Consider the following 27,013-nt stretch of genomic DNA (forward strand, 5'->3'; position numbering starts at 1 on the left):
GTGAAGGAGGGCATGCCTTGTGTGTGTGTGTGTGTGTGTGTGTGTGTTTACCATAACCTGGCCCAGATTTTCGTCCTTTTGCAGCTTGTTTCACGTAGCTGAGTGGCAAAGAAGTCAATATCGTGGCTGCACATCCTTACTGTAGCACATCTTCGTGACTACCATCATATTCTAGTGTCAAGCTATTTTTACACCTCAGCACTGAAGATGGAGCGATGGAAACTATAGGCCAAGTTAAAGTAAAAATGGTATGATCAAATAATGGGGTTAAAAGCTAAGTTCACCACACAATGTTCACTTAAACTCGGTCTATAATTGAAAACTGTACACGTTAAATACTGAGGTGTAATGCTATTTTAACATTAGAACATGGTGCTAGCCACGAAAAAGTGATATGGAGAGGACGTGAAGCCATACTAGTAGTATTTTTTTTCTTTTACTTGGCCACGTGATATAACCTGCAATAATACGAAAATCTAGGCCATGTTAAGATGAAAGAGCTATAGAACAGGGTCACTGACGTTCTTGCAGACGGACCCTCAGAGGCAGAAGTCCGCGATGGGAAGAATGTTGGCGGTGGCGGCGGCAATGGGGGTGGGAACGGCGCAGGGGGAGCCATGTCATCATGTGGTGTCAGCGGTGAGAACAAGCGATACCTCAGCGTTCTCGCCATGCCATCACTAATCCCGGCCGCACTTGGGGTCGGGGCGGGTCTTACCATCATCGTCCTTATCATCCTCCTGACCTTGCATTCCAGGCAGCGGAGACCTCACGATGGGCATCACCACCTCCATCACAGCCATACCAGGGAGGACACCCCTATCAAGGAGAAGGAGCCTGAGGACACAGAAACTCCAACCACCACAACAACCACGCCACATCACCACCACACTGCCTCCATTGCTACCCACACCAGCTGTATAGAGAGGGAGATGCAGGTAAGTGGGCCTAAATATGGACGGTGGGTGTCAGCACTGACGTGGTGGCATGTGGTGTATGGTATGTAGGAGAACAGCTGGACATCAGGGAACAGCCTCTGGAGCCTATGCCCAGAGTTGGACACACACAAAAAAATCCCATTACAGGTGTTTTTGGTGCTGGAGAAGTGCACCTTCATGGGGTGGCACCAATTTAACTGGGCCTCTCTGTTGCCCAAGGTTAATGAAGACTAAGTTAAATCACTCCATCTAGGTTCACCTGCCAAATTAGGAATCAGTGGGACATCAATAAATTTTCATATTTCATGATAATAACATAACAGCCTCTTCTCCTCGACTGTGACTACCATGAGTACAGTAGCCGAATAACCTAGCCATTGCCATAAATCACACACAAACACACACACACACACTAGATCTACACTTCTATGAATGTGTGTTTTTCTTATTGCATTCACACACACACACACACACACACACACAGAAGCACCATACTCCTCCTCATCCAGAAACCCTGTCGATTAATACCAGTTCAATCTGTACTCAGTAAGGCAATAAATCCACAAATATACGGCTGAAAATGGGCAATATCCCTCCCTCCCCCCTTCCCCCATGTCTGGTGGAGAGAAATATAGTTCTTTTACCGTAACCTGGCTTAGATTTTCGTTCTATTGAAAATTACACGTAGCTCCACCTTCTACAGCACTTCTTCGTGACTTGTATATTCCAGGATTAATTTATCGTTACTATTCAGGTTGAGAGTGAGAGTGACGCTGACCCCGAGGTGATTCCGATGCAGGAGGGGTCGCAGCCCCCCGAACACGAGACCAAGCCATCCACCCTGTTACCCCCCGACAGATACAAGTTAGGCACGGCACCCCCTTCGGTATGTTCCCCCTCAACACGTTCACCTCCAAATAATTATTCGTATTTGCCAAAGATGTATCAGAGTTTTTTTTTTTGTTTTTTTTTTTAATAGTTTCTGTTTTTTGCATGGGGTGACTAATTTTTTCACCTATTCTCTTAGTCCATAATACTTTTTCGGCTTTACCTTTTAGTGCATAACTCTCTCTCTCTCTCTCTCTCTCTCTCTCTCTCTCTCTCTCTCTCTCTCTCTCTCTCTCCGTTAGGGTGAGAGTCCTCGAGGTGGGCGAGAGAAGCATTCGTGTTCCACCCCTCCACCACCCTGTGCCCTCCACGTCACCCACGACCACCACCACCACCATCACGACCCCCCCACCCACCCCGATCAGCCACCCACCCCAGGAACCACCCCAGGCTTCCCCACAGGAAGGGGTGGCACATTTCCCAAGTCAGCCCCCATCTACTAGCATTCCCCGGGGTTGGAGGTGTCGTGCCCCCACCTCCTGAAGGGTACAGAAGTGACGGCAGGGAGAAAAGGGAATCGCCAGGGAGAGAGCTCAGTGATTCGGCAGTGGAGGAAGACACGCCAAAGACTCCCTTAATAACGAAGAGGAAAAGTTCAGTATGATAGGGCGAGTGGGCAAAGTAAATAAAATATCGTGTTGTTTTTCTAAGTGACACAAGAGCGAATGGGCAAAGTAAATTAATTCTAGTATTCTATTTCTAAGTTACTTACATGAGCGAGTGTTCAAAGTATTCTAGCATTTTTTTTTTAACTGACTCGCATGAAGCAATGGAAAAAGACATTGAAAGTGGAAGAACAGATATGAGTATTTTTTTTTGGCGATTTATGCAACGATGGAAAAAGCCTGTTTCTTAAGTGATCTTAATCGGATGAAAAAAAAAAAATTGGTGACAAATAAAGATAAAAAAACATTAGCAAATCTGATGTGAAAACAAAGGCTGATTGCAATTCACAGGCGGATGGAAATAAACTCTAACTTTTAAAGTGAAATGTACAAAGAAAAATACGCCTGATTTTCACGGACTCTCAAGGACGCGTGGAAATAAGCCTGTTTTAATAAGTAACTCATGGATGGATGAAAACACACCTTATTTAAGTGATTCAGAGAATAAACACCATTTTTTTTGTGTGTGTGATTCATGGGACTTGCTCCTGACTTCATGTGAGCTAGAGTAATAGGACTAGTTTTGTACGCATTTGTAATGATACTTTTAAAACATCATACAAGCGAGACAGTCAGTGGGTAAAAATATCACACACACACACACACACACACACACACACACACACACACACACACACACACACACACACACACACACACACACACACACACACAGGATGATCGTAAACAGCGCTCACCTTGAAACTCACCTGGCGGTATCTTGTGTGTTGCGGGGGACGGCTAAGTGTGCTGGTGTGGGTGCGGCTTGTGGTAGTTGGAGTAAGAAAAATAGACGATGCAGGAGAGAGAGAGAGAATGATAACGATGACAGCCGTCCCCGCAAGACACGAGAAATCGGCCAGTAGGGTGGAAGAGAAGCGTTATATATGGACCACCCTGTATAAAATTTTACATATATGGTCGCACTTTGGTGGATCCAGGAGGCTCCGTAACCTCTTCATGAACTCCTTAATTTCAATGACGTACACTTGGCTCCACTCCCATGTGACCCACCTGGCACTGAAAACTATGCCTGAGGTGCAAACCCATAACTACGACAAGTGAGCCAGAATCATAACCCACTGTCAAGCAGAGAAGAAGAAGAAAAAAAAAGCATAGACTAATACCCGTAGACTGTTGAGACAACATTAGCAGTGCAGGGTGGGTCGCGCAGGAGTGGAGTCAATTGTACATTGTGGCATATTTGAGTTACCAGCAGACGATATTATTCAGCTTACGGTGGGCTGTCAAAGGGGGATTAGATAGGCTATGGCCTTATTTAATCCCTTTACTACTAGGGGCCATCATAGAAGCTTAATAAAATCATCTGAAGGTAACAAGCATAAAGTTAGCAACACGTCATGGATCAGAAGGGGTTAACAGCTTATTTCTGCATATGGTTCTTCACTACTCTCAGGCTACCATGATTTCAGTCTCATCTAAAGTTGTCCTGAGCATGAAGGAGTTAATGGTTATAGTATTCGCAAACTCGAAACTTATGAAAACCATTCAAATGCCATTTAAATAGAAGAAAGCCATTTAACCCACCTCGTCCTGACCACTTTTCCACAACTGACTCCCCCCAATCCCGACCAATTTTGGATAAATTTTTTTTTGGCTCAAACTTCCGCTTTTGGTGAGAACAATGGAAAATCACAAAGAAAGTGGTTACCGGGGTCCATAAGTGGCTAGACAGGTATACCTTCATTTCACCTGGTACCGTGTTCTATGGAGGTGCTCTGCAGCTGTCACGTTTTCTATGGTAGGGATTAGTATGGCAAACCATTCACAATAGGCAGATATTTATAACAAACAAAAAAACATGTAGTACACGAGTATATTGGTTTTTATACAGAAACAGACATGAAATAAGCATTGTTCCATCGGGCGAACCTAGCGAAATTGACCAAACTGTTCAATGATGATTCGCTAACATTTTTTTAACTTACATAACACTTTTCCAATAACCAACTTACATAACACTTTTCCAATAACATTATACCTTTTTCCACTTTAGAGAACTGTTTTCACATATTTACAGGCCTTACAGTAATGTTTAGCGTAATGTTAGTGCATATTTACGTAGTGAGTGAACTCACTGTGACTGTTGTTTCAACTTACATTCTCTTTTTCCACCTACATAATACTTTTCCAATAACATTAGACCGTTTTCCAATTTAGAGAACTGTTTTCACATATTTACAGGCCTTCAGATAATATTTAGCATAATATTAGCGCATAATTACAAAGAGAGTGCAGTAGCTATGACTGTTGTTTCAACTTACACTCTATTTTTCAACTTATATAATACTTTTCCACTAACATTATACTCGTTTCCACTTAATATAATTGCTATCACATATTTACAGACCTTACTATTCTACTGAGCGTCATATTATTGCATATTTACACGGTGAGTGAACTCGCGATATCGCTTGTTTCAACTTACACTATTTTTCAACTTGTATAATACTTTCCCACAAACATTACACCCATTTCAGCTTTATATAATTCTTATCACATACTTATAGGCCTTACCATTATACTGAACATCATATTATCGCATACGTACAGGCCTTACTTCTACAGTGAGTGTCATATTATTGTTATCACGCGGAGTATCAGTAGTGTAGGAAGTTGTGATATTCCTTGAAACATGGCTCAAGGCACAACACTACGTTGCAGTCTAAACACTCGTATCTTGTGTCTTTTCTCTGAGTGGCTGGTCTTATTGTTTAGTGCTTGCATACATGGCAGCGGCTCTGGGGTCTAGAACGGTTTGGCTGAGGAAGGATGCTGCTCGGGTAGTGGCGTCCTGTGAGGCATAGGGGAGTCTGGGTTGCACTGGGGGTGCTGGTGCGGTGTGGGGCCCTGTCCTGTGCGTGCCTGGCAATAATTTCACGAGACAGCTCCCTCACAAACCCCTCAAAGGTCTCAGAGATTCCCATTGTCATGGCATGGAGGTAGTGTGCGTTGAGGACCGTGCTGTCGAGCAAGTGGAAGAAAAGCTTTTTGTACCACTTCATCATGGTCATGGCACACTCCACATTAAGCCCTGTCCACACGAGCGGGCAATGCCCGCGGGCACAAGCGAGCAGTTTGCCTGTTGATGGGCTCACCGCTTGTGCCCGCGGGCAAATGCATAAATTGCCACGAGCAATATACGCATTTGCCCGCGGGCACAAGCGGTGAGCCCGTCAACAGGCAAACTGCTCACTTGTGCCCGCAGGCATTGCCCGCTCGTGTGGACAAGGCTTTAGAAATCATGGAGTCAGATTGATCTACTTGCCTCATGTTGATATTGTAATCCAGTACCGACTCCGGTTTCCAGACATGGCGCCTCCTCTCGCTGCGGTGATCCACAGAGTCTGTGTGGTGCATCAGGGGGCGGTGTGCAGTCGACAGGAGGCAAACTTCCTTGTTGTGGTTCCACAGGGTGGCAGGGATGTTATTTGCCTGGAAGAAAACCACCTCATTCTTGTCAAGTTTCCTCCCAACCTTGACCATATGGCGACGGTTTCTCTCTACTGTACCACAGACTCCAGTGTCGTGTTGGTGGAGGAACCGAGCGAGAAGAGGGCTAGTGTACCAGTTGTCCAGGTACAGCACATGACCACGATGAAGGTACTCCTATATCACTGCCTTCACCATGGCCCTCTGAGAGTCCAATACTATGATCTATTATGTCTGCCTGTGTACCGGTGTACAAGACTATGTCATGCACATAACCAGTCTTACAGTCACACATAACAATGATCTTGAACCCGAAACGGTGTCTCTTGCTGGGTATGTACTGGTGAAAGGAAATACTGCCTCTCCACAACACAAGACTCTCGTCTATGACGAAGTCTCTGTAAGGATAAATTGACAAGCGGAACATTTCCCATAGGTGATCAAAGACAAGTCTGATTCTCCCCATTTTATCTGTGTTATTAGCATTAGCAAGGTCGTCTGTATCATAAAAGTGGAGGTGGCTGAGAATTTGCTGGAATTGATTACGACCCATTACCTTACCAAAGAAAGGTGTGCTGGTCATTGGGTCCGTGGTCCAGTATCCAGGAAATTGATTTTTTCGTACTACACCCATCAAGAGAACCAGGGCCAAAAATACGAACATCTCACCTAGGGTTACGGGATAGTCATAATGCTGGGAATGCCTGCTCATTGTACCTTCATGCTCACTTTCACGGCACAGGCTTCTTGCACATAAGTTTGTTTGCTCCAGTATGTGGCCCACAAACGCCTCCCTAAAGAACAGGTGGAAGAAATCCACCCTGGTGGAGCCCACGTGGATACCTGGAGCCGTGCAGCCAGACCGCCACTCCTCAGTGAAGGGGTGAATGATGGGAATGAAATTACTCCCATCTTTCCAGTCCCACGACACACTACCATCTCCAGCCTCGTCCCCTTCGTCGCCTTCGTCAGGGTGGGGAGGGGAGGGTGGTGGAGGATGTTGGGGAGGTGGAGAGTGATGCCCTTCCCCACTCGCACTCCTCTTCCCTCTCCTTTTTCCTTTCCCCTTTCCCTTCCCTTTCCTTTCTTTCCCCACATCATGGGGCTGTGGGGAGGAAGTGCGGGAATATTGTGGGGCAAAGACGTGCTAGGGAGTGGCTCCACCTTGCCTCCCTGCTGCCCACGTACACCACGTGCTCGTGCTGCCTCCTTCACACCACTTTCCCTTCACCGCTCACTCCCGCCACACCACTTTCCTTTTCACCCCTCACTCCTGCCACATCACTTGCGCCTTTCCCAGACAACACAGAAGGACCATACCTGATTTTCCTTCTCACCGCACCTTTGGATCCTCGCGGTGAAATTTTCTCTCTCCCCAACCATGAGGTAATATCAAGTCCTACGCCGCCATCCTTGTCCTCGTCCTCATCTGACTCTCTGGAGAGAGGTCCGTGCATGTGTATGGGGTCGAGGTTGGCCTTCCCTCGCCTTACGGTATGTAACATACCGCACTTTCCTCGGCGAAGGGACCTCCTCATCACTGCTGCTTGTTTCCTTCTCAGGCTGCACATAATCCCTATCCTCCACATCATCATCCAGTGGAGAATCACTATCACCTGTGAAGGCGTCCAGGGCAGATTGAAATTCGTCCTCAGAGAGACCCCTATGCGCCATGTCTGACCTGGGTCACTGCAAACAGGTGAGTGACCGAGACAAGGGAGTGAGCAAGTCAAGCAGGGTCTGGGAGCAGGCCTGCCTGGTGGCAGTTAGGTGAGGCTTGCCTGAGTGTGTGTACCAAAAATCACATGCAAAATTTAAAAATTGTGCAAATTAGGGACCTTGCAATTGAGGTGCATTTATATACGTTAACAGGACTGGCAGTGACAAAACGTGTGGATATATATATACGTTAACAGGACATGGCGGGTTAAGCTGAAGAAGGCCATTTAAACTGAAGAAAGCCATTTAAACTAAAGATGGCCACTTAAATTGAAGGAAGCCATTTAAACTGAAGAAAGCCATTTAAACTGAAAAAACACATTTAAATTGAAGAATGCCATTTAAATTAAGAATGCCATTTAAATTGAAGAAAGCCATTTAAATTGAAGAAAGCCATTTAAACTGAAAAACACATTTAAATTGAAGAATGCCATTTAAATGAAGAATGCCATTTAAATTGAAGAAAGCCATTTAAATTGAAGAAAGCCATTTAAATTGAAGAAAGCCATTTAAATTGAAGAAAGCCATTTAAATTGAAGAAAGTCATTTAAACTGAATAATGAACATTTAAACTGAAGAAGGCCATTTAAACTTAAGAAAGCCATTTAAACTGAAGAAAGCCATTTAATGTTTGCTGGAACTAAGTGCCAGAATTTGCATTCTTAGGGGTTAAGGAAGCTTGCCAACATCTCATCCTTAGCTATTTATTTTTGAGGTACAGTTGGCTAATATCTCTTTCTACGTTATTAATGCAGAGTGCGGTGACATTAGAGTGATTTAAGTGGCACAGACAAGAACGGCAAGGAGTGATAAGCAAAATAAAAGTCTTAGGAAAAGGTGTTAGGGACCTTCCTTAACCGACGAGTATAGGGGTCTTGGGCATGAAAGTTAAGGCGAGTTAATAATCTTAACTATAATTATTAAGACTCTCAAGTTCCTGTGATCACACTTAATTGAATATCTTTTAACTTGGCTGAATAATATGCTAGACTTCTCCTGGCCATGAGGGAGTAAATATTTTTGTGTAATATTTAATACAATTCTTATCGATATTGACCACTGAAAAGAATTTCTATATTTTTTTCTTCAGATTATTAATTTCAGGAGACAAAAAAAGGAGTTATATGGAGCTATTAATCACCCATTCGGTATGAGACGTCTTTCCTAAACAGAATATAATCGCACAAATAAATAATATACTGAAAGATTAATTAAGTTACAGAATATCGATGTAATACGCATGATAAATAGCTCAGGAAGAGGTGTTAATAGACTTTTGAGGAAGAAGAGGAAGAAGAAGAAGAAGTTAAGAGGAAGAAAAGCAACCCTCAGATACTGGATGCATAAATCTGCTCGTACCCTCACTGTTGTATTGTTATTATTATTATTATTATTATTATTATTATTATTATTATTATTATCATCATCATTTTTATTATTATCATCGCCATCATCATTATTTACTTATTCCTTATCTATCAAAATATTTTCTATCTATCCATCTATTCTTTATGTGGGTCGGAGAAAATTATGTGACTGAGCTGAGACAGAGAGAGAGAGAATCATTTTCACCATTAGTCACGTGAGAGAGAAAACTACACACACTTGCTTGGCGTCTGGAGGTGAAGTTTGCGCCAGTGGGAGAGCCTGTTGGTAGCAATGTTGGTTGGTGTTGGTAGGAATGTTTGTGGTGGGTGAGTGGAATGTTGGTTGGTGTTGGCAGGAATGCTGGTTGGTGTTGGTACGATTGTTGTTGGTATTGGTAGGAATGTTGGTTGGTGCTGATGAAAATACTGGTTGGTGTTGGTAGAAATGTTGGATGGTGCTGGGAGGAATGTTGGTTGGTGTTGTCAGGAATGTTGGTTGGTGTTGGTAGATATGTTGGTTGGTGTTGGTAGAAATGTTGGTGGTGGGTGGGTGGAACGGTGCTTGGTGTTCGTAGGAATGTTGGTTGGTGTTGGTAGGAATGTTGGTGGTGCGTGGGTGGAATGGTGGTTGGTGTTGGTAGGAATGTTGGTGGTGCGTGGGTGGAATGGTGGTTGGTGTTGGTAGGAATGTTGGTTGAATTGTGGTGGCTGGCGAGAGAAATGTTGGTTGGAACTGTGGTAAAAACACAGTAAGAGTTTTGAGACGAGACTTCAGTGTTGGTTGGATGGGTGGGTGGTGTTGGTAGGAATGTTGGTTGAACTGTGGTGGTCGATGAAAGAAATGTTGGTTGGAATTGTGGTAAAAGACACACTTACAAAAGTCCTGAGACGAGGATTGGATGTTGGTAGCAGTGTTGGTAGGAGGGATGGTAGCTGGTAAGTAATGTTGGTTGGGCTGTGTCGGTGAAAAATAGGAATTGTGGTTGTATAGTGATGGTTTGTAGGTAGGAATGGCGGTTGAAATGGGATAGATTGGACTGGAATGTTGGTTGAACTGTGGTGGGTGACAAGAGAAGTACTGGTTAGGATGATGAACACACACACACACACACACACACACACACACACACACACACACACACACACACACACACACACACACACACACACACACACACACACACACACACACAGATGCCAGAAGTTTTGATACGAAACGAGACTTGGGTGTTGGCAAAAGTGTTGGAAGGAGTGCTGGCTGAATCGTGGTGGTAGGAATGTTGGTTGGAATGGTGGTGGTTGGCAGGAAAGGTAAGATTTGGTTGAATATTTATGTTGTGATGGGTGTTGGTAGGAGCGCTGGTTGATTGTGGTTGGAATGTTGGTTGAATTGTGGTTGGAATGTTGGTTGAATTGTGGTTAATGCTGGTTGGAATGTTGGTTGAATTGTGGTTGGAATGTTGGTTGAATTGTGGTTAATGGTGATTGGAATGTTGGTTGAATTGTGGTTGGAATGTTGGTTGGATTGTGGTTGGAATGTTGGTTGAATTATGGTTGGAATGTTGGTTGAATTGTGGTTAATGGTGGTTGGAAAGTATTTTGAATTGTGGTTGGTGTTGGTAAGAATGTTGGTTGAATTGTGATAGGTGGAAGACTGGTTGCCTAGGGGTGAAAAGTGCAGGCCGGAATGTTGGTTGAATTGTGGTAGCTGATGTTGGTTGGCGTAGTGGGCGAGTGAGGAATGTTGGTTGAAATGGTGGTAGTTGTGGTTGACACCGGCTCTGATGCAGGTGAAACTGTTTAGGGTCAACATAGAGGTAAATGGGAGCGGAGACTGATGAGAGAGAGAGAGAGAGAGAGAGAGCGCTACTTGTGTGTGTGTGTGTGTGTGTGTGTGTGTGTGTGTGTGTGTGTGTGTGTGTGTGTGTGTGTGTGTTTCTGGCTAGCAAGTGGTAGTTAAAGCAGTTGTAGTGGTAGAGTGGTAGATTTATAGAATGGTGGTGGTGGTAGTAGTAGTAGCAAGTGGTAGTTTTAATGAGTGGTGATGAGTATGCTGGGGTTGGGTGGTGTGTGATGGTGTGATGATGATGGCGACTTAGTGACAGAGCTGGTATGGTGGTGGTGTTGATGTGGTGATGGAGGTGGTGTGGTGATGGTGTGTTGTGTGATGGTGGTGGTGGTTGGTATGGTAGTTGGCGTGGTGGTGGCTGGTGCAGTAGTTGTGGTGATGATGATGGTCGTGTGATGAAGGCTAATATAGTGATGGTTTGTGTACTGGTGGTGATGGTATGGTGGTGACGGTTGGTATGGTAGTTGTGGTGTTACTGTTGTAGCTGTTGTGGTGGTGGCTGGGGAGAGCGAGTGGACTGCCAAATAATTACGAGGAAAGTTACATTTTGTGGTGTACAGAGGCCACCAATCCCGTCACCAAATTGATTTTAACCAGTTCATGCCTCTGATTTTTTCTCTCTCTTCCTATACTCCTTTTACTCTAACCTGGCCTAAAATTACCATCTCTCCACCTTGAATGCTCAGCTGGAACAACAGTTTAGCACTAGAATACACTGTTGCAGATCACGAAGAAGTGCTATGGAAAGGACGTTGAGCTGTAGCACTGTCTTTTTCTGACTAATGAAGAGGTGTAACGAGAATATGGGCCTGTGAATGTAACCTTATTGTTCAGAGGTCTCTATGAAGCTTTCTGTTAATAAAGGAATCAGCAAAGACTATATGTAATCTCTAATTTTCAAAAGTCTCCCAAGATAGTAAAGGAGTGGTCTAAAAATATAAACAAATAAATACAGTAAAATAAAATCTGACATGGGAGCCAAAGGTTTGACTGTTTCCATCCAATAATTCACTCTCTCTCTCTCTCTCTCTCTCTCTCTCTCTCTCTCTCTCTCTCTCTCTCTCTCTCTCTCTCTCTCTCCTGAAATATGAAATAAAAAAACATCATCGTAGTGAAGGGATTAACAGCCAAAACCTAAAAAAAAGTAAACAGACCTCCACTAGCAACTCATGGCTCAGTCTGCTGGTGTGGGCGTGTCCGTGGGAGTAGGATATGAATAAAGGATCCAGGGTAGACATATAACGCTGACTAAGCGGTCCCCGCAACACACGAGAAGTGCTATATATGGACCACCTTGTATTAGTATTAAATTATGTGTTATATATATATATATATATATATATATATATATATATATATATATATATATATATATATATATATATATATATATATATATATAATTTACTGAGATCCCAGACTGTAAGTATTTGTGAATGTTATTATTATTATCATTATTATTATTATTATTATTATTATCATGATTATTATTATTACTATTATTATCATTATCATTATCATTATTATTGGAGGCGATTTGTTTGTGGCCACCCCAAACGGGATTGAGGCGTCTGGCAATAGATAGATAGATAGATAGATTATTATTATCCAACATATTCTAAACCCCAGGGTGCAGGCAGGAACCCTGAGGAGACCAGAAAACTGTGCTGCGATGTTATAACTATTAATAAAAAGAGAATGACTGATACTGACTGGAAAATTTTGGTGTTATATTCTTTGAGTCCCCCAGATCTCTCTCTCTCTCTCTCTCTCTCTCTCTCTCTCTCTCTCTCTCTCTCTCTCTCCGTGATTGGTTTGGTCTGGGCGAAGTATATTGAAGTAATTGTTTGCTCTTGATATTGCCTGTGAGCGGAGTCGTCGATTTTTGGTCGTCGATGGGGGTGATATGGTGCCTAGAATCGATCTATCTTCATTTGAGGGAACTGGGCAACTCTCATAACTCTTAATATTCATCCCTGTTTACGTGAAATTCGATGAGTTTTAGTTATGGGATAGGTATAAGTCTCCTTGGTTACCAGTCAAAATTTCCTCTCACTCTGATCACAAATGGCCATCAACTGAGCTGTGTCTGGATATGTGACGCTGTTGGTATGTGATGTTATGTGAGGTGTAAATGTGTTGTGCTGTAGGTGCTGATATGTATATAGAGATATGTGTGTGTGTGTGTGTGTGTGTGTGTGTGTGTGTGTGTGTGTGTGTGTGTCTCGGTATGTGCTGTTATTTGGCCTCTAGAATGTGTCATTGTGGTGTGATTTGCTGGTATACCGGTAAGTTTTAATATAAGGGAGGTATGGGATGTGATGGTATTGAGTGTATGGTGTTATGGTGTCACTATACCCTGTTCACTTCAACTGGGCGTAAAATCACCACCTCCCTTGAATGCTGAGTTATAACAAGGGATTAACACTAGAATATGATGCAGGTCAGGAAAGAATACTTTGGGAAGGATACAGAGTCGTAGTATTGTCTTTTTCTGCCACTGAGCTACGAGAAATAGGTTGCAAAAGGACAATACTCTTTGTCAAGTTGAGGTGAATGATCTGTAGGTGAGTGGGGTTGTGTGGCCAGGTGTGTTATGTAGGATTTAGGTAACGTTGGGTGGTTGGTTTATAGAGTGTAAAATCATTCGAACGCGAGACCAAACAATGCAGTATAACCCCATGCCTCTCTCCCCACCACCATCTCCTCCATCTCCACCACTTTCTCCATCATCTCCATCATTAACCTCTCCTTTTTTCACCTCTATATCATGTCCACCAGCACCATCACTACCAGCTTCACATCCATTCCCCGTACAATTCTCTCCTTCCCTACCCCTACCCCCACCATCACCACCATCATCTCCACCACCACTACTATCTACGTCATCACCACCACCACCATCTTCCCCTCCATCCCCACAAAAGCCTCCTCTCCTATCTTCCTCCACCTCTTCTCCTCTTTCCCCAACATTCTTCCCTCCTTTCTTCACCATTAAGTAGTCTTCCCCACCATTATTCTCCATCCTCTCCCTCCCCACCATTTTCCCCTCCATCCCCACCACTATCCCTTTCTCCACCATCTCTTCGCATTCCCTCATCAGACTCCCATCTTCCCATCATTCTCCACGCCTATCCCCATCATCTCCACCACTTCCATCCTTCATCCATCACTCTAATGCCCTGATCAACACTTAGGCTAATTGCTCTTAAGGACTTGATGTTAAGTAAGTAGCTACGATCCTAATTACAGCCAATCAAGTAACACATTGAGACCAGCCTATTATCTGGTTCGTCATGGAGATTTAAAGGAAAGCGGATTTAATTGTCTACACACACACACACACACACACACACACACACACACACACACACACACACACACACACACACACACACACACACACCAGCAGAGAATAAAGTGCAGAGTGCAGAATTTTCGACAAAAATTTCACAGAAAAATATAATGCATTGCCAGATCCTTAACAGAAACATACTGTCTAGAAAATATGAGAATATACTTTTGCTAAATTTACTCTCACTGTTATCACCATTAACATTATCAGTATCACCATCTTCATCATGACAATCACTCTCACCATCTTCATCGCCATCAATATTACCGTCTTTATCACCATCACTATCACCATCTTCACCACAATCATTACCATCAACATCATTATCATCACCATCATCATCACCATCTTTATCACCATCATTACTATCACCATCATTATCACCATCCTTATCAGTAAAAATCACGTGATATAAAAACAAATGACAAAAATGCTGAACTTACCCTCAAATCGTGGTGCAGTCGCTGTCTTGAGGAAATAAATGTTTCTTAGGTGTACGAGATGATTTTGTATATATTAACGATAGCATTCACTCCAGTTTTCTTACGTTTATAAAGCCTACGTTTATTCCTTCTAAGATTTCACTGTTATTATCACTATCATTGTCACTATCCTCCTCATTATTATTATCATTATTTTCAACATCACCACGATCACTTTCTTTCACTTCACTCTTATCATCATTACCATCACCGTCACTATCATCATCATCATCATCATTATTTTCAACATCACCATGACCATTTTCTTACACTTCATTGGTATCATCATTATATCTCCGTCACTATCATTATCATCATTATTATTATCATTATTTCCAACTTTACCATGATCATTTTCTCACACTTCACTGGTATCATCATTATATATCCGCCACCATCATTATCATCGTTATCTTCTCTATCTATCTATCTATTGCCAGACGCCTCAATCCCGTTTGGGGTGGCCACAAACAAATCGCCTCCAAGTCGCCCTGTCCCCCGCCATTTCACTCCCCTGCTCCCAACTCACACCCCCCTCTCTCATATACCTCTCCACCCCATCTCTCCATCTCATCCTCGGCCTCCCCCTCCCTCTTTCCCCCTCCACCTCACTCACATACACTCTCTTCGTCAGTCTTTGACCCTCCATCCTCTCCACATGGCCAAACCACCTCAGTGTGTTCCTCATAACGCTTCCTATCACATCCACATCAACACCACAACGCTCCTTTATATCCTCATTCGTCAGCCTGTCTCTCCATGTGACTCCACAGGCTCCTCTTAAATAACTCATTTCCACGGCTCTCACTCTTGACTTGTGTCCTTCCAACAACGTCCAAGCTTCACTTCCGTACGTTAGAGTTGGTATCACAATACTGTCATGTAGTAACTTTTTCACTTCCATGCTCACTTCCCTGTTTCTTATCACTGCTTTCAAAGAACCAGCAACCTTTCTTCCCTGCTGTACCCTTTCAAGCACTTCACCCTCCAAACCTCCATCCTTACTCATCACACTACCCAAGTACTTAAACGTACTCACATTTTCCAATTCCTCACCATCCAACCTCGCTGTACATTCACTGACTTCACCTCTCTCAAAGACCATCACTTTACTCTTCCCTACATTCACCTTTAGATTCCGTTTCTTACACACTCTCTCAAACTCATCCACCAAGCCTTGCAGCTCCCCTTCGTCTTCTCTCAACAACACGGTATCATCTGCAAACAACAGTACAGGGAGTTTCCAAACACTATCCTCTCTCACCAGGGCCACTCCAACATCCACTACCCTACCTTGTACCTCTTTTATTACCCCATCCATGTACAGATTGAACAACCATGGAGACATGACACATCCCTGTTTCAACCCAACTTTCAAAGAGAAAAATTCACTTAGTTCACCATCCACACGCACTGCAGCCTTCGCACCATCGTACATACTCTTCACAGCATTCAACAACTTCCCATCTATTCCATATATTCTTAACACTTTCCACAATCCTAGTCTATCCACCCTGTCATATGCTTTCTCCAAATCGTTATCTTATGTATATAATCTTTTTCCTGTGTTTATCAGTTATATACTCACTCTTACGTTTCTTAATTTCCTCATTTACTGTTCCTTTAATAAACTGTCTTTAATTTATGGTTTAAGTATTACCTTCACCAATTTCATTACTCAGGCTCTAAGTTAATTACGTTAAGTTAGGGTTAGATTGCGTATTAAATTACTCTTTCGTTTCTCTTCTCTACTTTGAAAGATAGTTTGCTTTCTTTATTATTTTGATTAATTTTTACTTACTTCTGTTATTTATTTATTTTTTTTGCTATTTTTTGTCAAGAGGTTTTGTTATTTTAAAGGGTAGTTCAGGTTGGTACATTTCTTGACCTGTTCTGGAAAATAAATCGCTAAGGGAGAGGTGTTAGGGAGCCTCCTTACCTCGACAGGGCTTCCGAGTGGCATGGATTAGCGTCACTTTCCTCTCTAGGCGGCTGAGAATCTGTAAAATAATCATAATAATAATAATAATAATAATAATAATAATAGTAATGATAATAATAATAAATATAAAAAAAAATAATAATGATAATAAAGATGTGCAACTGAGTTTGAGTATTGCAAAATTATTCACTACGAAATTTTTTTGAAGTGGATGATTTGATTACATGATTCTCTCTCTCTCTCTCTCTCTCTCTCTCTCTACTGATGAATACAGAAATATGGTACAAAGAAGGACATTCAATGCTGAAGGGTTGAGATAATAGGAGTCTCTCTCTCTCTCTCTCTCTCTCTCTCTCTCTACTGATGAATACAGAAATATGGTACAAAGAAGGACATTCAGTGCTGAAGGGTTGAGATAATAGGAGTCTCTCTCTCTCTCTCTCTCTCTCTCTCTCAAAAACACAACACAGTCAAGCTTAAATGTACAGTGATGACCCAGCGTGATTAAAACCTTCCCCCCACCCCCCCAGTGGCCTGATTAATGGCAAGGGAACGGGATTAATTGAAGTACTGCCCTATTTAGCACCTGCACGGGGGATTTCTCGACTCTAAATCCACTCAGGGGGATTTTTCTGCTTTAAATCCACTCAGGGAGAAAATGTCCTTCTTTTTACCATTTTTTATAATACGTGGATATGTCTGATTACCTATGGATGATCACCCTTGTATTCTCTCTCTCTCTCTCTCTCTCTCTCTCTCTCTCTCTCTCTCTCTCTCTCTCATTTGTAATACGTGGTAAGTTGGATTCTCTCTCTCTCTCTCTCTCTCTCTCTCTCTCTCTCTCTCTCTCTCTCTCTCTCTCTTTGCCACGAATCCATCACCTCACGAATTTCCATTTCCGTTCCTCTGAGATAGGAGATGCTAAAATGCTGGCTGGAGGCGGTACTGAACCCGGGCTGTGATGGGGTGTAGGCGGTGTGGCATGAAAGTGCTTTTTTTTATGCGTTGATTCTGATGGTGCTGTTTGATCTCTCTCTCTCTCTCTCTCTCTCTCTCTCTCTCTCTCTCTCTCTCTCTCTCTCTCTCTCTCTCTCATTATTTCCTGCAGTGTGTTCTTTTTATTTTTTGTCGATTTGCGTGTGTGTGTGTGTGTGTGTGTGTGTGTGTGTGTGTGTGTGTGTGTGTGTGTGTGTGTGTGTGTGTGGGAAGCAGTCATACTCTAATAGTACCAAATTAAGAGTTAATTAACATTATTTTCCCTTTTTTTTGCTTCCATAACTCAGCGATTTAATCTGGTCGATTAAAAAAAGCTCCCTAACACCTCTTCCTTAGCAATTTATTTTTGGATATGGTTGACTAATATAATTTTGTATGTTATTTATGCAGAGGATGATGATATTGGAATGATTTAAAAGATCCTTAAGAGGAGAGTAAGGAGTAATATGCCAAACAAATCGGTTGGGAAGAGGTGTTAGGGAGTTTCCTTAACCGACGAGAATACAGAGCTTGGACTACTTAAAACTCTGGGTAAACAAGGAAGTTCAAAATATCGACACTGATCATTTTTGAAGTATTAAAGGATATTGCGTTTAAAACAGGAAAATATCGTGTTAAAATACCTTTAAAATAATATCAGTATTTGCTGAAACATATTATACTTCAACTCAGCCGTAAATAAGGAAAGGATGTAGAGCCGTAGTACTATCTTCCTGACACTATTTTATATAAGCTACGGAAAGACGAAAAGTTTGGCCAAGTTTAGGTGAGAGGACTATAGCTAAAATCACCCTCCAATCTGGCGACACCTGAACACATACTGAGCAGGGTTAGGGAATCTCAGACGAAATGAGGCGACTATAACTGAAAGAAAATGAAAAACAAAAGGGGGGGGGTCGTCTGATTGGAAATATTTGAATAGTTAAACGAGAAGGAAATTTCCCCTAATATCCCCCTCCCTTCCTCCCCCAATAAACATTCCCTCTCCCTCCCTCCCCCGATAAACACTTCCCCTCCCTCTCCTGATAAACAATCCCCTCTCCCTCCCTCTCCCGATAAACAATCCCCCCTACCCCGATAAACAATCACCCTCCCTCTCTCCCTCGATAAACACTTCCTCTCCTCCCCTCTCCCGATAAACAATCCCTCCGCCCCTCCCTCCATCCCTCCCCCAATAAACACTTCCTCTCCCTTCCTTTCCAGAAAGGCAATCCCTCCCTCCCTCCCCCGATAAACAGTCTCCTAAATATTCATAACGCGGACATTCCCCCAGCCCAGGTGTCCCCAGTCAAGCAGGTAATTCAGCCCGTAAAGTAGGCAGGAAAATACCCCTTCACTAAATCTTTGCAGCTTCAACGACTGGGGGGAGGGAGAGGAGGGGAGGAGAGGGGGAGGGAAAGAGAGGGGGAGGGGAGAAAGAGTGGAAGAGGGAGGGAAGAAAGAGCGTAAGGGGGAGGGGAAGGAAAAATGGAAGAGGGAGGGAAGAAAGTGGAAGAGGGAGGGAAGAAAGAGTAGCAGAAGGAGGGAAGGAAGAGTGGAAGAAGAAGGGGAAGGAAGAGTGGAAGAGGGAGGTGGTGGATGGGGGTGAGGATGGAAGGGGAAAAGGATGGGGCAGGAGGGAGGGTGGCGGGGGAGCAGGTGGGGGAGACGGAAAAATGGAAGGGGGACAAGGTGGAAGGGGTAAGGAGGAAATAGAAATTCATGTGGTTGGGAGGGAGGGGGATAGGGAGAGAGTGGGGGAGGGGTCTGAGGGGACAGGGGAGAGAGGAGGGGAGAGGGAGGTGGTAAATGGGGAAATGGATGGAAGGGGGGAAAGGGGAAGGAAGAATCGAAAAGGGTAGGAGGGGGTAGGGAAGGGATCTGGAGATGTTTGATACAGTCCTCATCAGGTCCTTTACTCATGAAGGTTCTATTTTTTTCTTTTTTAACAGAAAATAACAGAGGAAGGGGAACAAATTGAACAACAACGTCTGACTGAGGCAAAAATAAACTGAAAAAAAAAAAAATCATGGAAGCGCAACCAAAAAAAAAAAAAAAAAAATCGCCAATGCATCCTTAATACGTCAATGAAAGTCCCTACCTCCGAATATACAGACCCTTATTCTCGTCAGTTAAGGATGCTCCCTAATGCCTTTTCCTAAGCGAATCATTTTGCTAATTACATCTTACTGTCCTATTCTGTATACCTAAATCACTCTAATAATACCATACTCTGCATAAATAGCGCACAAAACTATATTAGCCAGCCAAGACCAAAAATAAATCGCTAAGGAAGAGGTGCTAGGAAGCCTCCACGGATATACAAGTCACAGTCTATAAACTTCCCCAGCAACAGCCCCCCCCCCAATCGATGCGGGGGGAGGGCAAGGGGGGTGGGGAGTGTTAAGGATTGCTTGTAGATCTGTTCTATTTTTTCCAGGATCAATGAGGACAGGAGGGTTCAGCATCTTCCCATGTCCTTAGTTCTTCCTGCAGAGACAAATAATAAGTCTGGATCTGAAATTGATCGTAAATGCTTTCAAGAATACCACACCGGAACCATGACGTTGGTGTGGACGGGACTAGTTTGTGGCGCGGATGGGACTAGTTTGTGCTGCCGATGGGACTATAATAGTTTGTGGGGTGGGAAGGGACTAGCTTGTTGTGCAGCCAGGACTAGTTTGGGGTGCGGACGGGACTAGTTTGTGGCGCGGATGGGACTAGTTTGAGGTGCGGACGGGACTAGTTTGTGGTACAGACGGGACTAGTTTGTGGTGCGGCCGGGATGTTCTCCGACCCCGACAATCACCGCAAATGACATCCGGGGAATTTCCGACCACCTTTGCCGGAGTCGTAGAGACCAACACGGCGCCGTATTGTGCTGGGTTTAGGAGACGCAGGCCATCTTGTCCTTAATAGCGCGTACGAGAGCAGGGACGTCAAACCCACGGCCTTTGAGGTGGTCATGTACAGTTCTTGATCTGACAGCAATAATTACTCGCCCGTGAAATGATTATTGTCAAAAGAGAAAAAAATTACTGAGACAGTAAATTCGGAAATATCATAATGCCCTCGAAGTAAAATTTATCATCCCGTCTAATAATTATAGATGGTAAAGAGGGCAAAGAAGATTATGAGAGTAAAGTCTGAGGTATTGTACAGTATCTTTACATCCTTGTGGCAATAATTACATGCATTTTATCTAGCATTATGGGACAGAGCTCCTGTGTTGGCCCTAAAAACAATAATTAAAATAAGAACTGAGCCTCGGACTTTTATTTTATTATTATTATTATTATTATTATTTTTTTTTTTTTTTGAGAGAGAGAGAGGAGCACACATTCATCCACTCACACAGACAGAACAAACGCCAGTGTACCGTAGCTTACCAGGAATAAAACATACCTCACCCGGTGCAACAAAAGAACCTCATTAAACTTAACTAACTCCTCCCCGGGGCCTCGGCAAATATAAGAAGCGAGTGTCTTGCTTAAGTTCACCAGCCAAAGGACACTTAATCTTTTCTTGTCATGCCTTTACGATTTTATTCAAGGAAGAAGAGGCCTTTCTGGATGGGTTGGAGAGAGAGAGAGAGAGAGAGAGAGAGAGAGAAAAGACGTGAGCTGAGAGGGATCAGTAACAGTGTTGAGTCCCAAGACAAAAAGGAAGAGTGGAACAAGTGTGAGGGAACGAAGAGGTAAAAAGAGAGCACGACAGGAGACACATGTGTGTGTGTGTGTGTGTGTGTGTGTGTGTGAGAGAGAGAGAGAGAGAGAGAGAGAATTAGTGTAGAAATGGAGAATACTGCGTGAGAGAAGGAAGAGTAAAAAAAAAAAAAAAATCGAAGTACGAAAATAAGAGTATTAAGATATGACCAGAATACCATGACTTTTTTTCTTGCTCATTGGGAAAAATTAAGAAAGAGGGGAAAGAGTAAGAACGAGAGGAAAAAAGAAAGAGGGAAAAAGAGTAAAAAAGAGGGGAAAAGAGTACGAAAAAATAAAAAGACGGGAAAGAGTAAGAAAGAGTAAAAAGAGAGGAAAGAGTAAAAGAGTAAGAAGAGGGGAAAGAGTAAGAAGAGTGGAAAGTGTAAGAAAGAGTAAGAAAGAGTAAAAAGAGTGGAAAGAGTAAAAGAGTAAGAAGAGGGGAAAGAGTAAGAAGAGTGGAAAGTGTAAGAAAGAGTAAGAAAGAGTAAAAAGAGGGGAAAGAGTACGAAACAGTAAGAAGAGGGGAAAGAATATGAAGGAGGGGAAACGAGTAAGAAAGAGGGAAAGAGAGTAAGAAAGAGTAAGAAAGAGGGGAGAGAGTAAGAAAGAGTAAGAACAGGAGGAAAATTAAGAATAGGGGAGAGATACTGATAAAAAAATAATAGTTAAGTAATTCAGATGACGATGACACTCAAAACCTTCTCACGGTTGGAACAAATCTAACTCCATTTTTCAGCTAAACCCAAATGACTATATTTAGTTCATTATAAGTCATCTTTTTCATTTATTATTATATTTATTCAAGGACAAAAAAAAGATGGGTCTTTTTTTTAATGTTCATGTTTTATCTACAATTATATGCAGGGAGACCGAGCAATTTTTGATCATTCATCTTTTACATTAATCACGACTTAAAAAAGGAAGTGATTCTTTATAACTTATTTATCCTTCAATATATTTATTGAAGGACACAAAATGGGCTCTTTCATTAATCGTGTTTTAATGTGCAAGGAGACAAGATACTTTTTTCCTCATTCATCTTTTCAATCACAACTACGCAAGGAGAGGGAGCTTTCATCATTCATTATATTTTATTCACGATTCTGCACACAAGGGGAAAGACACTCTTATGAAAGTGAACACATTTTTAAACCCAAAGACCTAGAAAAGACCCAGAAGACCAAAGAGACACAGAAAAGACCCACAAGACCCAAAAAAGCCCAAATAAGACCCAGAAGATCCCATAAATACCCCCAAAACACAGAAGAACTCAAAAAAACCAGAAGACCCAGGAGACCCCCCAAAAAGGTCCCCCAAAGACCCAGAAGACCTAGACAAGACCAAAAGACCAAAAAGACCCCAAAAGACCCAGAAAATCCCAAAAAAAGACCCTCAAAAGAGCAAGAAGACCCGAAAAGACTCAGAAAAAAAAACAGAAGACACACACACAAAAACAAAAGACCCAGAATCTTTCAATGGGTTTAAGGAGGTGCTTGTATAGTAGTAAACGCATTCCATGTCAGATTTTCTCCCATTTTCTTTCGAGACAAAAGAGGTGAACAAAAAAAAAAGCTCTCGGTTTCTGTTCATGGCCTCTCAGTTTATTAACTTAAATTTTTTTTCTGGTGGACTTTGTGTGTGTGTGTGTGTGTGTGTGTGTGTGTGTGTGAGAGAGAGAGAGAGAGAGAGAGAGAGAGAGAGAGAGAGAGAGAGAATGAATATGCGTAAGACAGTCTCTTGATGTGGGGTGTTGGAGGAGGAGGAGGAGGAGGAAGGAAGAGACGAGGAAACGTGGGGGGGGGGAAGAAGGAAGAAGAGGAGGAAGACAAGAGGAATATTAAATAGATGAATCCCTTTTAACTCGTTCCTATGTGAAGCAAAAATAATAAAGGCAAAATAAAGGATAAAAACATTAGGAAATATTGATTTAATTGCAGACTAAATTATGGAAGCTGTTGATGGCAATGGTAGTGGGCGGTGGCAGAGCAATTGCAAGGGATAAATGGGAATGAATGGTAGAGCTGGTGGTGATATGGTGATGGTGGTGGTGGTGGTGATGATTGTGGCGGTGGTGGTAGTCGCTGCGGTATGCTGTAGGTGGATGTGGTCGTGTTTGTGGTGGCAGTAATGGTAGTAGTCGTGGTAGTCGTGCACTATCCATGGGAATAAATTTAACGCTATAACCCCTGTCTAATATCATCCCTAAAATTAAAAGAGGTCTGTAGTAAATTATTCTGAACACTTTTTACCGTAATGATACGTGCTTCAAATTGCTGTCACATAAAAATCATTCATGTAACATCTTCCATTGTCACGATAAGGAGGGAGGTGTATGCGAACATTTGCACGTGACTGTACATCTCTAGAGCTCCCTAACACCTTTTCCTATGCGACTTATTTTGTCTGACACCTTACTGGCCAATTCTGCGTTATATAAATCCTACCACTATCGCCCTATTCTGCATAAATAAAGCACAAAAGGATATTAGCCAACCACATCCAAAAATATATCGCTAAGGAAGAGGTGTTAGGGGGCTTCCTTTCCCGACGAGAGTAAGGGCATAGGACTCAGACACCCCTCCCTCCTTCGTCAAACTGAGTCCCAAACAAAGCGTCCCTCTGCTATGCTAATGTTCTCTCTCTCTCTCTCTCTCTCTCTCTCTCTCTCTCTCTCTCTCTCTCAGCCAACGCCTCCAGACACGCCTGTTTTGATGGCTGGCTGGCTGGTTAAGTGGCCTGTTTGTTGGTATGGTTGGTATGGTTGCAGGGGTGGTGAAGGAGGGAGTGCCGGTGACTGGAATGTGTGGGGGGGAGATTTTGTTAACATGAAGAAGGGAGAAGTGCTGGAAGGATTAATTTTGTTTGTCTGTCTGTCTGTGGTTCTGTTATTATTTCTTACTGCCCTTTCACACACACACACACACACACACACACACACACACACACACACACACACACACACACACACACACGCACGCACGCACGCACGCACGCACACACACACACACACACACACACACACACACACACACACACACACACACACAAAACCCCTCTCACCCATTCCTCCTTATACATACAAATACACATTCACTCTCTCTCTCTCTCTCTCTCTCTCTCTCTCTCTCTCTCTCTCTCTCTCTCTCTCTCTCTCTCTCTCTCTCTCTCTCGCCAGACCCCTTAATCCCGTGAGGGGTGGTCATAAACAAATCGGCTCCATGTTGTCCTGTCCTCTACAATTTGGCTGCCTTCCCCTTCAACTCACGCCCACCACTCTCACATATCTCTCTACCCCATCACACACACACACACACACACACACACACACACACACACACACACACAACTACACTGATGGGCATAAATGAAAAAGCTGAATATTAAAAGATGACTGCCTGAACTACGCTGAAAATGAATGATCAATGAATTACCAGCCTCTGTGATTAGTGAACAATATATACAACAATATATACAACATTTATGAATTCAGTAAGATTGGAGCTTTGTAATTTCGTCCGACTAACTTCAGGCCGCGCAACAGATGGCATGTCAATTTTGTGTTTTCATTCGACAGAACTAGGCCACTCGCTCCTTGGATACTGTCTTGATTGTATGATGGTCACTGAGCCTTAGCTATGAGGCAGGTATGAATCTCCTTGGTTGCTAGTCAAATCAATCCTCCAGTCTGACTAGATTTGACATCAACTGAGCTAAAAGGGGTTAATAATCTCTATTTTCTCTATAATACCTACAAGAAAAATACAGATATATGTCTGTTACTCGGCAGTACTCCATTTAATTTAACTTGGCCTAATATTGCCGTCCTTCCACCTTGACTGCTGAGTTGTAGCGATAGATTAATACTAGAACATGATGCTAGTCACGAAGAAGTGGTATGGAATGGATGTAGACCCGTAGTAGTAGTATGTTTTTCAGGGTTCTTTACCCCCTTTAGTGCAAGATCTTTCCAGGCCGCGAAGAAAATTGCAAGGAGGTAGCAAGAAAACGAATAAATCGTCCGTGAGCAGGGGTTAAGCGTCAGAGAGAGAGAGAGAGAGAGTTTTAAAAACCGTTTTCTAATAAATAAAATTCTCAGAGGCAACGTAGAAAATATGAAAAAAATAAAGATGGCTATAAAAATTAACTCTAGTACCAGAAGATTTTTTTTTTCACTTATATGCAGAGGTAATTAGAGAGAGTGAGATGGGGAGAGGGCAGCGTAATGGCAGGGGACAGGGCGATATGGAGGCGGTTTGTTTGTGGCCACGCCTTACGGCATTAAGGTGTCTGGCTAAAGACAGAGATGGATATACAGATAGATAGACAGATAGATAGATAGACAGACAGATAGACTTATAAGAAGATACTGTACAAGGAAGTGAAGATGGTCTTGGAGTGTATATTTAATATTTTAAGTTCGATGTCAAATTTCTCCTCAGGTGACTATAAGATATTAACATAGCTGTAATAATAATAATAATAATAATAATAATAATAATAATAATAATCCAATGGGGACAAAAAGAACCATACAAAAAACCTACCGTACCGAAGTAGTCCATTCCCCAACAGAAAAATTATAATAATAAATAATAACGAAACGCGTCCAAAATTTTTGAGTTAGAAAAAAGAAAATTGAGTCTAAAGTAAAAAATAAATAAATAAATAAATGTGTTCGTAATAATGGAGGTAAAAATGAAAAATGGTAATAGAATTAGCCCATTTATCCTAGTTAACTCTCTCTCTCTCTCTCTCTCTCTCTCTCTCTCTCTCTCTTTCTCTCCTTACAATAACCAAATAACTGAAGGCCTTTAATTAATTTCACGTGTTTCCGGCACTTTCTTAAATTCCTTCAGCGTCTTCCGGGCCTCAGGGAAGTAAAGGTAAGGAGCAGGGAAAGGGAAGGGAGGGAGGGAGGGAGGGAGGGAGGAAGGAAGGAAGGAAGGAAGGAGGGAAGGAAGGAGGGAAGGAAGGAGGGAAGGAAGGGAGGGAGGGAGGGACGGACGGAGGGAAGGAGGGAGGAAGGGAGGAAGGAAAGAAGGAAGGAAGGGAGGAAGGAAAGAAGGAAGGAAGGGAGGAAGGAAAGAAGGAAGGAAGGGAGGGAGGGAGAGAGGGAGGAAGTATATCTGACGAAGGACAGAAGGAACGTGAGAAAGGAAGAAGGAAAGATGGAAGGAGGAAAGAAGGAAAGAAAGGGGATGAAGTAAGGAAAGAAATGAAGAAGGAAGGAAAGAAAGATGGAATGAATTAATGTTTGAATGGATGGATGAATGAAAGAAAAAAGTAACATGAAGCAAATTCCTGATGAAGAGGAACAACAAAATCTTTTAATTTTAACGAAGATAATTTTTTGATAGGAAAATTGTAAAGCGGAAATAATTCCCCCCCCTCTCTCTCTCTCTCAGGAAATAAAAGACGCAGAAGGAGTATCATCATCATCATCATCATCGTCATCATCATCATCATCATCATCACCACAACCATCACCAACATCACCACCACCACCATCCTCACCTTTTATTTTTTTTACATACGGATCCGGAGAGCTAAGGAAATATATATATATAGTGTTATATATATATATATATATATATATATATATATATATATATATATATATATATATATATATATAGATATATATATATATATATATATATATATATATCAGCC

At 42.5% G+C, this 27,013-nt stretch overlaps 1 pseudogene; it reads left to right on the top strand.

Moving 5' to 3' along the window:
* LOC145398514 (uncharacterized) overlaps nucleotides 1-22,841 on the top strand; it is a 110,552-nt pseudogene extending 87,711 nt beyond the window's left edge.
* The last annotated feature ends 4,172 nt before the right edge of the window (nucleotides 22,842-27,013 follow it).

Source organism: Coenobita brevimanus, chromosome 5 (genome assembly GCF_032717465.1).
Source record: "Coenobita brevimanus isolate Jiangsu-jjx chromosome 5, ASM3271746v2, whole genome shotgun sequence".
Lineage (NCBI taxonomy): Eukaryota > Metazoa > Arthropoda > Malacostraca > Decapoda > Coenobitidae > Coenobita > Coenobita brevimanus.